We start from the raw sequence: 12,655 nt of genomic DNA on the forward strand, positions 1-12,655 counted from the left end.
TGCTGTATTTCAATTACATTTGATCTCTTTTATTGGCTTATTGGTTCTAACTCTTTGTATTGTTATTTTAGTGGTAGCTTTAGGGTTTACATTATGTATCTTTAACTTATCACAGTCTTGTTTCAAGTGATATGATACCATTTCATGTGATGTATCAGAACTTTACAACACTATCCTTCCATTTCTCTCCAGGCTTTGTGCTTTGTCCAGATACATTGTACTTCTATAAAAACCATAATATGTTGATGTTATTTTGCCTTAAACAGCCACTTGTCCTTTAAAGAAGTTTAAATAATATGAAAAGAAAATTCCTTATCCTTACCCATGCCATTACCATTCCCGGTGGTGTTCATTCCTTTGTGTCTTGCATCATATTCCTTCTGCTCAAAGGAATTTCTTTAACATTTTTTATAGCGTAGGTGAGTTGTTGATAAATTTGTTCAAATTGTGTACGCATGGAAAAAGTACTTCACCTCTGCTTTTGAAACATAGCTTTGTTGGATAGAGGCCTAGGTTGGTAGTTTTGTCTTTCAGTAACTTACATATATTCCTTCATTGTCTTTCATCTTACATCATTTCCAAAAATACGCTGTAATCCGCATCTTTGTTCCTCTGTACACAATGTGGTATTTTCTCTGACTTCTCTTAAGATTTTCTCTTTAGTCTTGGTTTAAGCAATTTAATTATAATAATGTTTGGTAGTTAATAAATTTCTTGGTGAAGGAGCCAAAATGGCACATGGAAGTTTTTTTGTGTGTCTCACATCCATGAAATACAGCCAGACCAACACTAAACCATCCTGCACACCTAGAAAACTATCTGAGGATTAACACAATAATCTGCACAATCTGAACCACAGAATTCAGCAGGTATGTGGTGCAGAGAGGTGAACTGGGAGAAAGAGAAGCCATGGAGGGCAGGGAGCCGCTTTTGCATGCAGAAAGAGGACAGAGATGGGGTGGGAGAAGAATACGGGAAAAGCACTCCCCCCCCCCCCCCGAAAGCAGCTGGAGAGAAAGTGGAAAAGTGGAAACAGCCGCAGGGACTGAACAAAAAAGGGAGAAAGGAGAAAGGAGAGGGTTTAAATTCTATTAAGATTCTAAAAACAGGGGTAGTGCAGAGCCTGAAACTCTGCCACTCAATACCTGGTGTTGTTGTCATGGGAGGGGCAAATCCCCAGGAGCAGAGAGCAAGGTCCTCAGGGTCATCAGGCCTCATGGAGGAGAGGTGGTTCTCCTGATGGAAGGACATATGGTAGATGTAGGGTAGCCAACCCACAAAGTTCCCAGTGGACCCCAGAGAACAACCACATTTGGTGGTGCTGGAACAAGGACGTTAAATGGCAAGTCTGGTGCCAGATGTGTGTTGTAATGTACCATAATCCCTGAATCGCTGCCACTCCACGATCACGTGAACTTTCTCTGGGGTGGGTTGGCACCCAGCCACAGTCTCTGGGCATCAGCAGCAGCATCGTCTTGAGAATGTTCCCGGGGACAGGTGGGCACCTGGCCCTTGCTCAGTGAGACCCTCCCCCCAAAGGTCTGAGCGGGTCAAGACTGCAGTTCCTCAGAAGTGAGGGGATGGGAAACAACTGCATCTGAGATAAAACTCAGGAGGGATGTTCTGCCTGGCAAGCTGATGACTTAGTCATGGAGAGTAAAAGTGGGGAGCGGATGGAAGCTGGAGACAAAGGAGGGATACGTGATTGCTGGTCAGAGCACAGAGTTCTAATAGTAGAGACTGGGAAGCTGGGTGATGCCATTTTCACCCGTCCCGTGCATGTGCATACACACCCCTAGACTCCACAACAATCTACCCCAGTAAGCTAAGCAGCACCATCTGGTGGAGAATTGGAGCCATTACAGTAAGCCCTGCCCATCTGGGCCAACCTCACTATTCAGGAACACCACAAGTCTCTCCATCCTTTCATTTTATTCTATTTCATTGTATTCATTATTTTTCAAATTTCCAATCATTTTCCTTTTTTCCTTTCTTTTCTCATCTTTCCCTTTTTTCTGTAATCAAGCTCCTTTCAACAACCAAACCAGAACACACCTAAGATATAGCATCCTTTATTTGATTTTTTATGTGTTGTTTTTAATTTTTTAATTTTAATTTTTTTAACTTATTAATTCCTTTTCTTCTTTCAAAATGACAAAATGAAGGAATTCAGCCCAAAAGAAAGAACAGGAAGAAATGACAGCCAGGGTCTTAACACAGATACAAGCAAGATGTCTGAACCAGAATTTAGAATTTTAATAATAATACTAGCTGGGGTTAAAAACAGATTAGAATTCCTTTCTGCGGAGATAAAACCGAGTCAGGATGAAATAAAAAATGCTATAAGTGAACTATAATCTCGAATGGATGCCACAGTGGCAAGGACAGATGAGGCAGAGCAGCGAATCCGAGATATAGAGGACAAACTTATGGAGAACAATGAAGCATAAAAAAAGAGGGAGACTAAGGCAAAAGAGCACGATTTAGGAATTAGAGAAATCAGCAACTCATTAAAAAGGAACAACATCATAATCACAGGGGTCCTAGAAGATGAAGAAAGCAAAGGGCGTAGAAGGATTAGGTGAGCAAATCCTAGCAGAAAACTTTCCTAATCTGGGGAAGACACAGACATCAAAATCCAGAAAGCACAGAGGACTCCCATTAGATTCAACAAAAGCTGACCGTCAACAAGGCATATCATAGTCAAATTCACAAAATACTCAGGCAAGGAAAGACTCATGAAAGCAGGAAGGGAAAAAAGTCTTTAACCTACAAGGGAAGACAGATCAGGTTTGCAGCAGACCTATCCACAGAAACATGGCAGGCCATAAATGAGTGACAGGATATTGTCAATGTGCTGAATTGGAAAAATATGCAGGCAAAAATTCTTTATCCAGCAAGGCTGCCATTCAAACTAGAAGGAGAGATAAAAAGTTTCCCAAACAGAAACTGAAGGAGTTCATAACCACTAAACCTACCCTGCAAGAGATTTTAAGGGGGACTCTTTGAGGGGAGAAAAGACAAGGAAGAAAGACCAAAAACCACAAGACTAGAAAGGACCAGAGAACACCACCAGAAACTCCACCTCTACAGGCAACATAATGGCAATAAATTCATATCTTCCAATACTCACTCTAAGTGTCAATGGACTAAATGCTCCAATTAAAAGACATAGGGTAACAGAATGGATAAAAAATGCTGTTTACAAGAGACCTACTTTAGACCTAAAGACACCTTCAGATTGAAAGTAAGGGGATGATCATGCTAATAGTCACCAAAAGAAAGCCGAAGTAGCCATACTTACATCAGACAATCTAAACTTTAAAATAAAGACTGTATCGAATAAGAAGAAGGGCATTATATCATAATTAAGGGTTCTATCCACCAAGAAGTCCTAACAATTGAAAACATTTATGCACCAAATGTGGTAGCACCCAAATACATAAATCAATTAACAAACATAAAGAAACTCATTGGTAATAATACCATAATAGTAGGGGACTTCAACACCCCACTCACAGCAATGAACAGGTCATCTAATCAAAACATCAACAAGGAAACAATGGCTTTGAATGACACACTGAACCATATGGACTTAACAGATATATTCAGAACATTTCATCCTAAAGCAGCATAATATACATTCTTCTCCAGTGCACATGGAACGTTGTCCAGAATAGACCACATACTGGGACACAAATCAGCCCTCAGCAAGTACAAAAAGATTGAGATCATACCGTGCATATTTTCAGACTACAACGCTATGAAATTCGAAATCAACCACAAGAAAAAATTTGGAAAGGTAGCAAATGCTTGGAGACTAAAGAACATCCTACTAAAGAATGAATGGGCTAACCAAGAAGTTAAAGAGGAAATTAAAAAGTATATGGAATTCAATGAAAATAATAATACCACAACCCAAAACCTCTGGGATGCAGCAAAGACCATCATAAGAGGAAAGTATATAGCAATCCAGGCCTTCCTAAAGAAGGATGAAAGATCTCAGATACACAACCTAAACTTATGCCTTAAGGAGCTGGAAAAAGAACAGCAAATAAAACCTCAAACCAGCAGAAGACAGGAAATAATAAATATTAGAGCAGAAATCAATGCTATTGAAACAAAAAAAAACCAGTAGAACAGAGCAAAAGCTGGTCCTTTGAAAGAAATAACAAAATTGATAAATCCCTAGCCACTTCGGTCAAAAGAAAAAGGAAAGGACCCAAATAAATAAAATCAAGAATGAAAGAGGAGGGATCATAACCAACACAACAGAAAATACAAACAATAAGAGAATATTAAGAGCAATATACACCAATAAAATGGGCAATATGGAAGAAATGGACAAATTCCTAGAAACATATAAACTACCAAAAACTGAAACAGGAAGAAATAGAAAAATTTGGACTGATTGCATAACCAGTAAAGAAATCAAGTTAGTAATCAAAGATATCCCAAAAAACCAAGAGTCCAAGGGCCAGATGGCTTTCCAAGAGGAATTCTACCAAACATTTAAAGAAGAGTTAAAACCTATTCTCTTGAAGCTGTTCCAAAAACCAGGAAATGGAAGGAAAACTTCCAAACTCTTTCTATGAAGCCAGCATTACCTCTGATTCCAAAGCCAGACAAAGACCCCACTAAAAGAACTATAGACCAATTCCCTGATGAACACGGAACACAAAAACCTCAACAAGATACTAGCCAACTGAATCAATTAAGAAATTATTCACCACGACCAAGTAGGATTTATACTGGGATGCAGGGCTGATTCAATTCTGCAAAACAATAAATGTGATACAGCACATCAATAAAAGAAAAAAAAGCCACATGATCCTCTCAATACATGCAGAGAAAGCATTTGGCAAATACAACATCCTTTCGTGATAAAACCTCAGAAAGTAGGGATAGAAGGATCATATCTCAAGATCATAAAAGCCATATATGAAAGGACCCACCACTAATATCATCCTCAATGGGGAAAAACTGAGAACTTTCCCCCTAAGGTCAGGAACAAGACAGGGATGTCCACTCTCGCCACTGTTATTCAATATAGTATTGGAAGTCTTAGCCTCAGCAATCAGACAACACAAAGAAATAACAGGCATCCACATTGGCCAGGAGGAGGTCAAACTTTCACTCTTCACAGATGACATGATACTGTATATGGAAAACCCAAAAAATTCCACCAAAAAGCTGCTATAACCGATCCATGAATTCAGCAAAGTGGCAGGATATAAAACCAATGCACAGAAATTGCTTGCATTCCTATACACCAATATGAAGCAACAGAAACAGAAATCAAGGAATCGATCCCATTTACAATTGCACCAAAAACCATAAAATACCTAGGAATATATATAACCAAAGAGGTGAAAAATCTATACACTGAAACCTATAGAAAGTTTATGAAAGAAACGGAAGAAGACACAAAAAATGGAAAAATATTCCATGCTCCTGGATAGGAAGAACAAATATTGTTAAAATGCCAATACTACCCAAAGCAATCTACATATTCAATGCAATACCTATCAAAATAACACCAGCATTCTTCACAGAGCACAACAAACAATCCTAAAATTTGTATGGAACCAGAAAAGACCCCAAATAGCCATAGCAATCTTGAAAAAGATTGGAAGGGGCTTGAAAAAGCTGAAGGCATTACAATCCCAGGCTTCAGTATGTATTACAAAGCTGTAGTCATCAAGATAGTATGGTACTGGCACAAAAACAGACACTCACATCAATGGAACAGAATAGAGAACCCGCATATGGACCCAGAAAGGTATGGCCAACTAATCTTTGACAAAGCAGGAAAGAATATCCAATGGAATAAAGGCAGTCTCTTCAGCAAGTGGTGCTGGGAAAACTGGACAGCAACATGTAGAATAATGAACCTCAACCACTTTCTTATACCACACACGAAAATAAACTCAAAATGGATGAAAAACCTAAACGTAAGACAGGAAGCCATCAAAATCCTCAAGGAGAAGGCAGGCAAAAACCTCTTTGACCTTGGCCACAGCAACTTCTTACTCAACATGTCTCCAGAGGCAAGGGAAACAAAAGCAAAAATGAACTATTGGGACCTTGGCTAAATAAAAAGCTTCTGCACAACAAAGGAAACAATCAGCAAAACTAAAAGGCAACTGAAGGAATGGGAGAAGATATTTGCAAATGACGTATCACATAAAGGGTTAGTATCCAAAATCTAGAAAGAACTTATCAAACTCAACAACCAAAAAACAAATAATCCAGCGAAGAAATGGGCAAAAGATATGAATAGACACTTCTCCAAAGAAGACATCCTGATGGTCAACCGACACATGAAAAAATGCTCAACATCACTCAGCATCAGGGAAATCCAAATCAAAACCACAATGAGATACCACCTCACACCTGTCAGAATGGCTCACATTAACAACTCAGGCAACAACAGATGTTGGCGAGGATGTGGAGAAAGAGGATCTCTCTTGCACTGCTGGTGGGAATGCAAACTGGTGCAGCCATTCTGGAAAACAGAATGGAGGTTCCTCAAAAAATTAAAGATAGAACTACCCTATGAGCCAGCAATTGCACTACTAGGTATTTATCCAGGGATACAGATATCCTGTTTCAAAGGGACACATGCACTCTAATGTGTATAACAGCACTATCAACAATAACCAAAGTATGGAAAGACCCCAAATGTCCATCGATGGATGAATGGATCAAGAAAATGTGGTATAGGGGGCACCTGGGTGGCTTAGTCAATTGAGTGTCCGACTTTGGCTTAGGTCACGATCTCGCGGTTCATGAGTTCAAACCCCATGTCAGGCTCTGTACTGCCAGCTCAGAGCCTGGAGCCTTCTTTGGATTCTGTGTCTCCCTCTCTCTCTGCCCCTCCCCTGCTCGCACTCTGTCTTTCTCTCCCTCAAAATAAATAAAACATTGAAAAAATTAAAAAGAAAAGAAAATGTGGTGTATATATATATATATATATATACACACAATGGAGTATTAGTAATCCAAAAGTATGAAATCTTGCCATTTGCAGCTATGTGGATGGAACTAAAGGGTATTATGCTAAGTGAAAGTTGTCAGTCAAAGACAAATATCATATGACTTCACTCATATGAGGACTTTAAGATACAAAACAGATGAACATAAGGGAAGGGAAGCAAAAATAATATAAAAACATGATGGGACAAAACATAAGAGACTCTTAAATATAGAGAACAAACAGATAGTTGCTGGAGGGGTTGTGGGAAGGGCGATGGGGCTAAATGGGTAAGGGGCTTAAGGAATCTAGTCCTGAAATCATTGTTGCACCATGTGCTAACTGACTTGGATGTAAATTATAAAAAGTAAATAAATTATAGAAAAAAATAAAATATTACTATGTAGTCACACTCAAAAATAAGTAATGCACCTCTCTCTGGACCAAAAAAAACCAAACAAACCAAAAAACAAACAAACCCCACAACAACAACCCATAAGGCATTTGCAGAAGGAGGAAAGAGGGGGTAAACTATAGTAATGAACAGTGGCTGACACTACCACAAGGCCAGGTAAGCCTTGTTGCAAACTCAGGGTTGAATCTCCAAGCCAGAAATTGTTGCTGGAAGGCTGAGGCCAATTCTGTCTGGTCCCCACTTGGTTAGACCTAGGCCTAGAATTTAAATAGCTATACTCAGGCTTTCTCGCTGTTGGCACTATTGGAAATTTGGGCTGGATAATTCTTTGCTGTGGGGGGCTTTCTGGGGATTATAACATGTTTAGCCGCAACTTACCTACCCCCAGTTACAATAAGCAGAAACATCTCTAGACATTGCCAAGTGTTCTCTGGGGGGCAAAAGCACTGGCACCATACCTCCTTTGACTAAAATAGTTTCCAGAAGTGTGGGCAGAATATGCAAGTCAAACAAGTAACATACTACAGTCAAGATTCAGAACATTAAAGATCTTTTTAATCCAAAAGAGAAAAGACTTGGGATCATTTACTAAAAGAAGAATGAAGTTTATAGTACCTATTTCATTAGCAAGACTGGATGCAAAAAGAATATGGGCAGTAGGTTCAAACTGCTATGGAACAACAATTTTGAACTTAGACTTCTCTCCCCAAATTATCATTCAAGGTTGAAGGCACAATAAATACATCTTCAGACTTGCAACAACTGGGGATTTTTTTTTTTATCAGTCATGGCCCGTATCTGAAAGGGATACTGAAGAATGTACTCAGCACAAGAAAAATGAACTAAGGAGAAGGTTGTGGTTTTAAGAAAGAAGGGTGAACAAGGAAATCCAACATGGCGGAGAAGTAGGGGGACCAGATGTTCCCTGGCCCCTCAAACACAGCAGTGTTGATTGAGGCCTAAGGACTTTGAATTCCAAGAGTCCAGGCTGCAGAGTGACAAAGACATCTCCAGGGGCCCACAGGGACAACCTGGTGGGCCATAGGTGCGTGATCACAAACTGGGAGAGATAAAACTGGCCATGGGGGCACAGATGGTAGGGATCCCCTTGTGTGGAGAGACAAAGGGAAGAGAAAGAGTGGCTGCGGAAGCATAGGACTGTATCTGGACAAGAGAAAAACCACATACTGGGATGGACAAAGATCCAGTCTCCAACTGCGGAGTTTTCTCTGGACTGGGGCTTGGTGCCCTGTTTGGGCACCAGGGGAAAGGGGAGCCAGCCCGGTCTTGGTAACTAGTTCAGGGGTGTAGTCCACAGTGGGAGAAAACAATCCTCTCCCTCAAGTGCTGTGGGAAGAAGGTATATAACCACTTAAAGGACAAAGACCCTGCCTGCGCCCGCCAGCCAGAGGCCATATATCGGTGGTGGGGAGCAGCACTTCCCCAGAACCAGGGCGCACAGAGCAGGACCCTTTAGGACTTGGGGGTTTAAATCCCAGCTGACAGCCAGGGAGGTGCAGGAGTCGTGGGAGCGGAACAAACCACCTCATTCCCACTCCTGGCACTGCAAGGACAGCCTGAACGGAGTGGTTTGGGACACCCGGTCCGGGGAGGAGAGACTGGGATGTTGCCATTTTTCTCCCCATCACCAAGAAGGTGGGGCTTCAGGGAACAGACAGTGGGCCCACAGTGGAGGTAGGACCTGCCTACACCAATCCACGCCCCTCCACACCTGGTAACTGGTATCTAGGGGAGTGGGATTGACATTGATGAACCAGACAGCCCCTCCTCCAGATCAGTGCTGCCATCGGTTCCAAGTCACCCAGCGGTTTTGCATTTCCTGATTTAATTCTTGGACAATTCTTATTATATATATATATATTTTTTTTTTTCCTTCCTTTTCTCCTTATTTCTTCCCTCTGCTAGTCTGGTTACTCTGCTTGTTGGTTTGTACTCTGCTTGTTGGTTTCTTTAAGCAGACATATTTACTCTATTCTCTTTATACCTGTTCTATAACCCCTTTATTTTCCTCTTTCTCTCTCTGGATTAAGTCATATAGTTTCTCTGGTCAATTTTTATTCCTTCTTTTTCTCCACTCCTGTCATTTCTCTCTTTGTATGGGATATAGCCTCTTCCATTAACAATGCCCCCACTCCATCATTCTGCTGTAGCTGGTGTTTTTGCTTTTTCTGTTTTTGGTTTGTTTTCTTTTCCAGAGCTACATCAACGAACAAATCAAAGTACACCTGGTGGATGGTCCAAAACATAACTACGAGGAGGGAGATAAAGCAACCAGTGTCACAACAACAGAGAGCAAGTAACACACTCCAAAAAATGCGTCCTGAAGAGCCAGGGCCTGGACAGTGTAAGAAAGAAGGGAACATATAAATCAGTAAAACATAAAGTTAATCTATGTGTATTATTTTCTAATTGCCAAATAATTCAATAGCCTTCATATATGCAAACTACATCTATTAGAATATATAATGAAAGGAAAAAATCCTATAGTAATTCCAAAAAAGGATCAATTAAAAATAACTGCAGGAGGAAATATACAAACTCCCTAGGAATAAAGCCATCATATGAAACTGAAGAACCCAAAAGAGAACTCGAACTGATGAAAAGCAGACTGTTTTTGGATAAGAAGACTCAAAACCGGGGCGCCTGGGTGGCACAGTCGGTTAAGCGTCCGACTTCAGCCAGGTCACGATCTCGCGGTCCGTGAGTTCGAGCCCCGCGTCGGGCTCTGGGCTGATGGCTCAGAGCCTGGAGCCTGTTTCCGATTCTGTGTCTCCCTCTCTCTCTGCCCCTCCCCCGTTCATGCTCTGTCTCTCTCTGTCCCAAAAATAAATAAAAACGTTGAAAAAAAAAATTAAAAAAAAAAAAAAGACTCAAAACCATAAATATATCCATTTTCACCAAGTAATCTATAAATTCAATATCATTCCAGTAAAATATTAATAGATCCTTCCCTGAAGCATCATAATGATTTTATAGTCATTGAAAGATAAAAAGCAAGAATATCCAGGAAAAATTCTAAAACAGAAGAAATCTGAGGGTAATCAGCATTACCAAATGTTAAAGCATATTATAAAGCTACAGTGATTAAAACATTGTGGTTCTACTGTTTGGCAGGTCAATGGAAGAGACTAGAATGTCCAAAAATGAATTCAAATATGCGTGGGAATGTAGCAAATGCTAAAGGTGGTGTTTAGATGAGCTGGGAAAGAATGGATTATTCAATAAATGATGTTAAATGACTTGGGGACCTATCTGAAAAACACTAAGTTTGTGTCGTACTTCACACCAAAATAAATTTCAGATGGACTCATACTTACCTATGGAATATGGAATCAAAGATGTACATGGAGAAAAAGTAGGACATTTATCTTTAAATGTTAGTGTAGGGAAGGACTAAATAGGGCCATCAATCAGAAATCATCAGAGAACATGTTTGACTATTTTTGTAAACAAATATTGATTATTTTAGAGGTGCCTGGCTGGCTCAGTCGGAAGAGCATGTGATTCTTGATCTTGGGGCCATGAGTTCGAGCCCCACATTGGGTATAGAGATTAGAAATAAATACATTTTAAACAAATATATTGACTATTTTATTTTTATTTTATTTTATTTATTTTTTTAAACAATTTTTTTAATGTTTATTTATTTTTGAGAGAGAGAGAGAGAGACAGAGCATGAGCAGGGGAGGGACAAAGAGTGAGAGAGGGAGCCATAGATTCTGAAGCAGGCTCCGGGCTCTGAGCTGTCAGCACAGAGCCCAACACGGGGCTCGAACTCACGACTGTGAGATCATGACCTGAACCGAAGTCGTAAGCTCAACCAACTGAGCCACCCAGGTGCTCCATATATTGACTATTTTAAACAGAATTATCTTTGTAGCAAAAACACCACAACTAGGTCAAGAAACAAACAACTGGGAAGGTATTTGCAATGAAATTCAAAGACAAATAGCTCCTTATTTTTAAAAAAGTGTCTACAAATTAAAGAGAAAAATAAACTCTAAGCTCCTAAAAGGAAAACGGGCAAAGGATGTGAATGTGGAACACAGAAAAGAGATTTAAAACAATTCTGTGACATCTGGAAACTTCAGTCATGATATAAAAGTATCAATTAAAAACTACAAGACAGGGGAGCCTGGGTGTCCCAGTCAGTTGAGCATCCAACGCTTGAGTTCAGCTCTGGCCATGATCACATGGTTCATGAGCCCACACTGAGCTCTGTGATGAGAGCGCAGAACCTGCTTGGGATTCTCTCTCTCTTCCTCTCTCTCTCACTGCCCCTCCCCCACTGGCACACGCACGCACACATACACACACACACACACGCTCGCTCTCTCTCAAAAAACTTTAATAAAAAAACCACAAGCCATTACTCATTTTCACTCATTAGGTTGAAAAATCATTGAATTCAAACCTAATGGTTTTACTGTTTGACAGGGGGAAAGCCTTATCACTCATTGCCATAAAGTAGTACAACTTCTATCAAGAATCTGGTAAAAGCTCGGAAAATTTTTAATGTTCAAATCCCTTTATCTAGCATTCCTCTTTTAGGAATTTATTCTACATAATGTTCAAACATGTGTGAAATGATTTCTGTACAGTTAACTGAAGTTTGCTTTATTTCATTTCTTTTTTTTTTTAAGTAGGCTCCACGCCCAATGTGGGGCTTGACTTCAAAACCCTGAGATCTAGAGTCACATGCTCTAGCAACTGAGCCAGCTCAGCACCCCAAGTTCACTTTATTTCTAATAGCAGAAGATGGCAAAATAATAGATACCCATCTTACAGGATCAACTTGATTAACTTAGGGCATATCAACACACTATAATACTATGAAGCTATACAGAACCAGAGATCTCTATATGTATTAACAAGACCAATTCTATATTGCATGTTGAACAAAGCAACATGTTGAAAAATGCCTCCCTTTTGCCTATAGAATTGGTAAAGTATGTGCTTGTAAATGCATTAAATATCTTTTCAGGCATACTAAGAAATTGGTAATAGTGTTTGGCTCTAAGGAAGGACAAATGAGCATCAGTGAGACACAGTTGAGTAAACAACAGTTTTTGCATTGTGTGGCTTTTGGATGTTTTTTAAAAGTTTATTTATTTATTTTGAGAGAGAGAAAGAGCGCAAGTGGAGAAGGGGCAGATGGAGAGAGAGAATCCCAAGCAGGCTCCGCACCACCAGGGTAGAGTCAAATGTGGGGCTCGAACTCATGAACCCACGAGATCGTGACC

This window comes from Lynx canadensis, chromosome E1 (assembly GCF_007474595.2).
Source record: "Lynx canadensis isolate LIC74 chromosome E1, mLynCan4.pri.v2, whole genome shotgun sequence".
NCBI classification, from domain to species: domain Eukaryota; kingdom Metazoa; phylum Chordata; class Mammalia; order Carnivora; family Felidae; genus Lynx; species Lynx canadensis.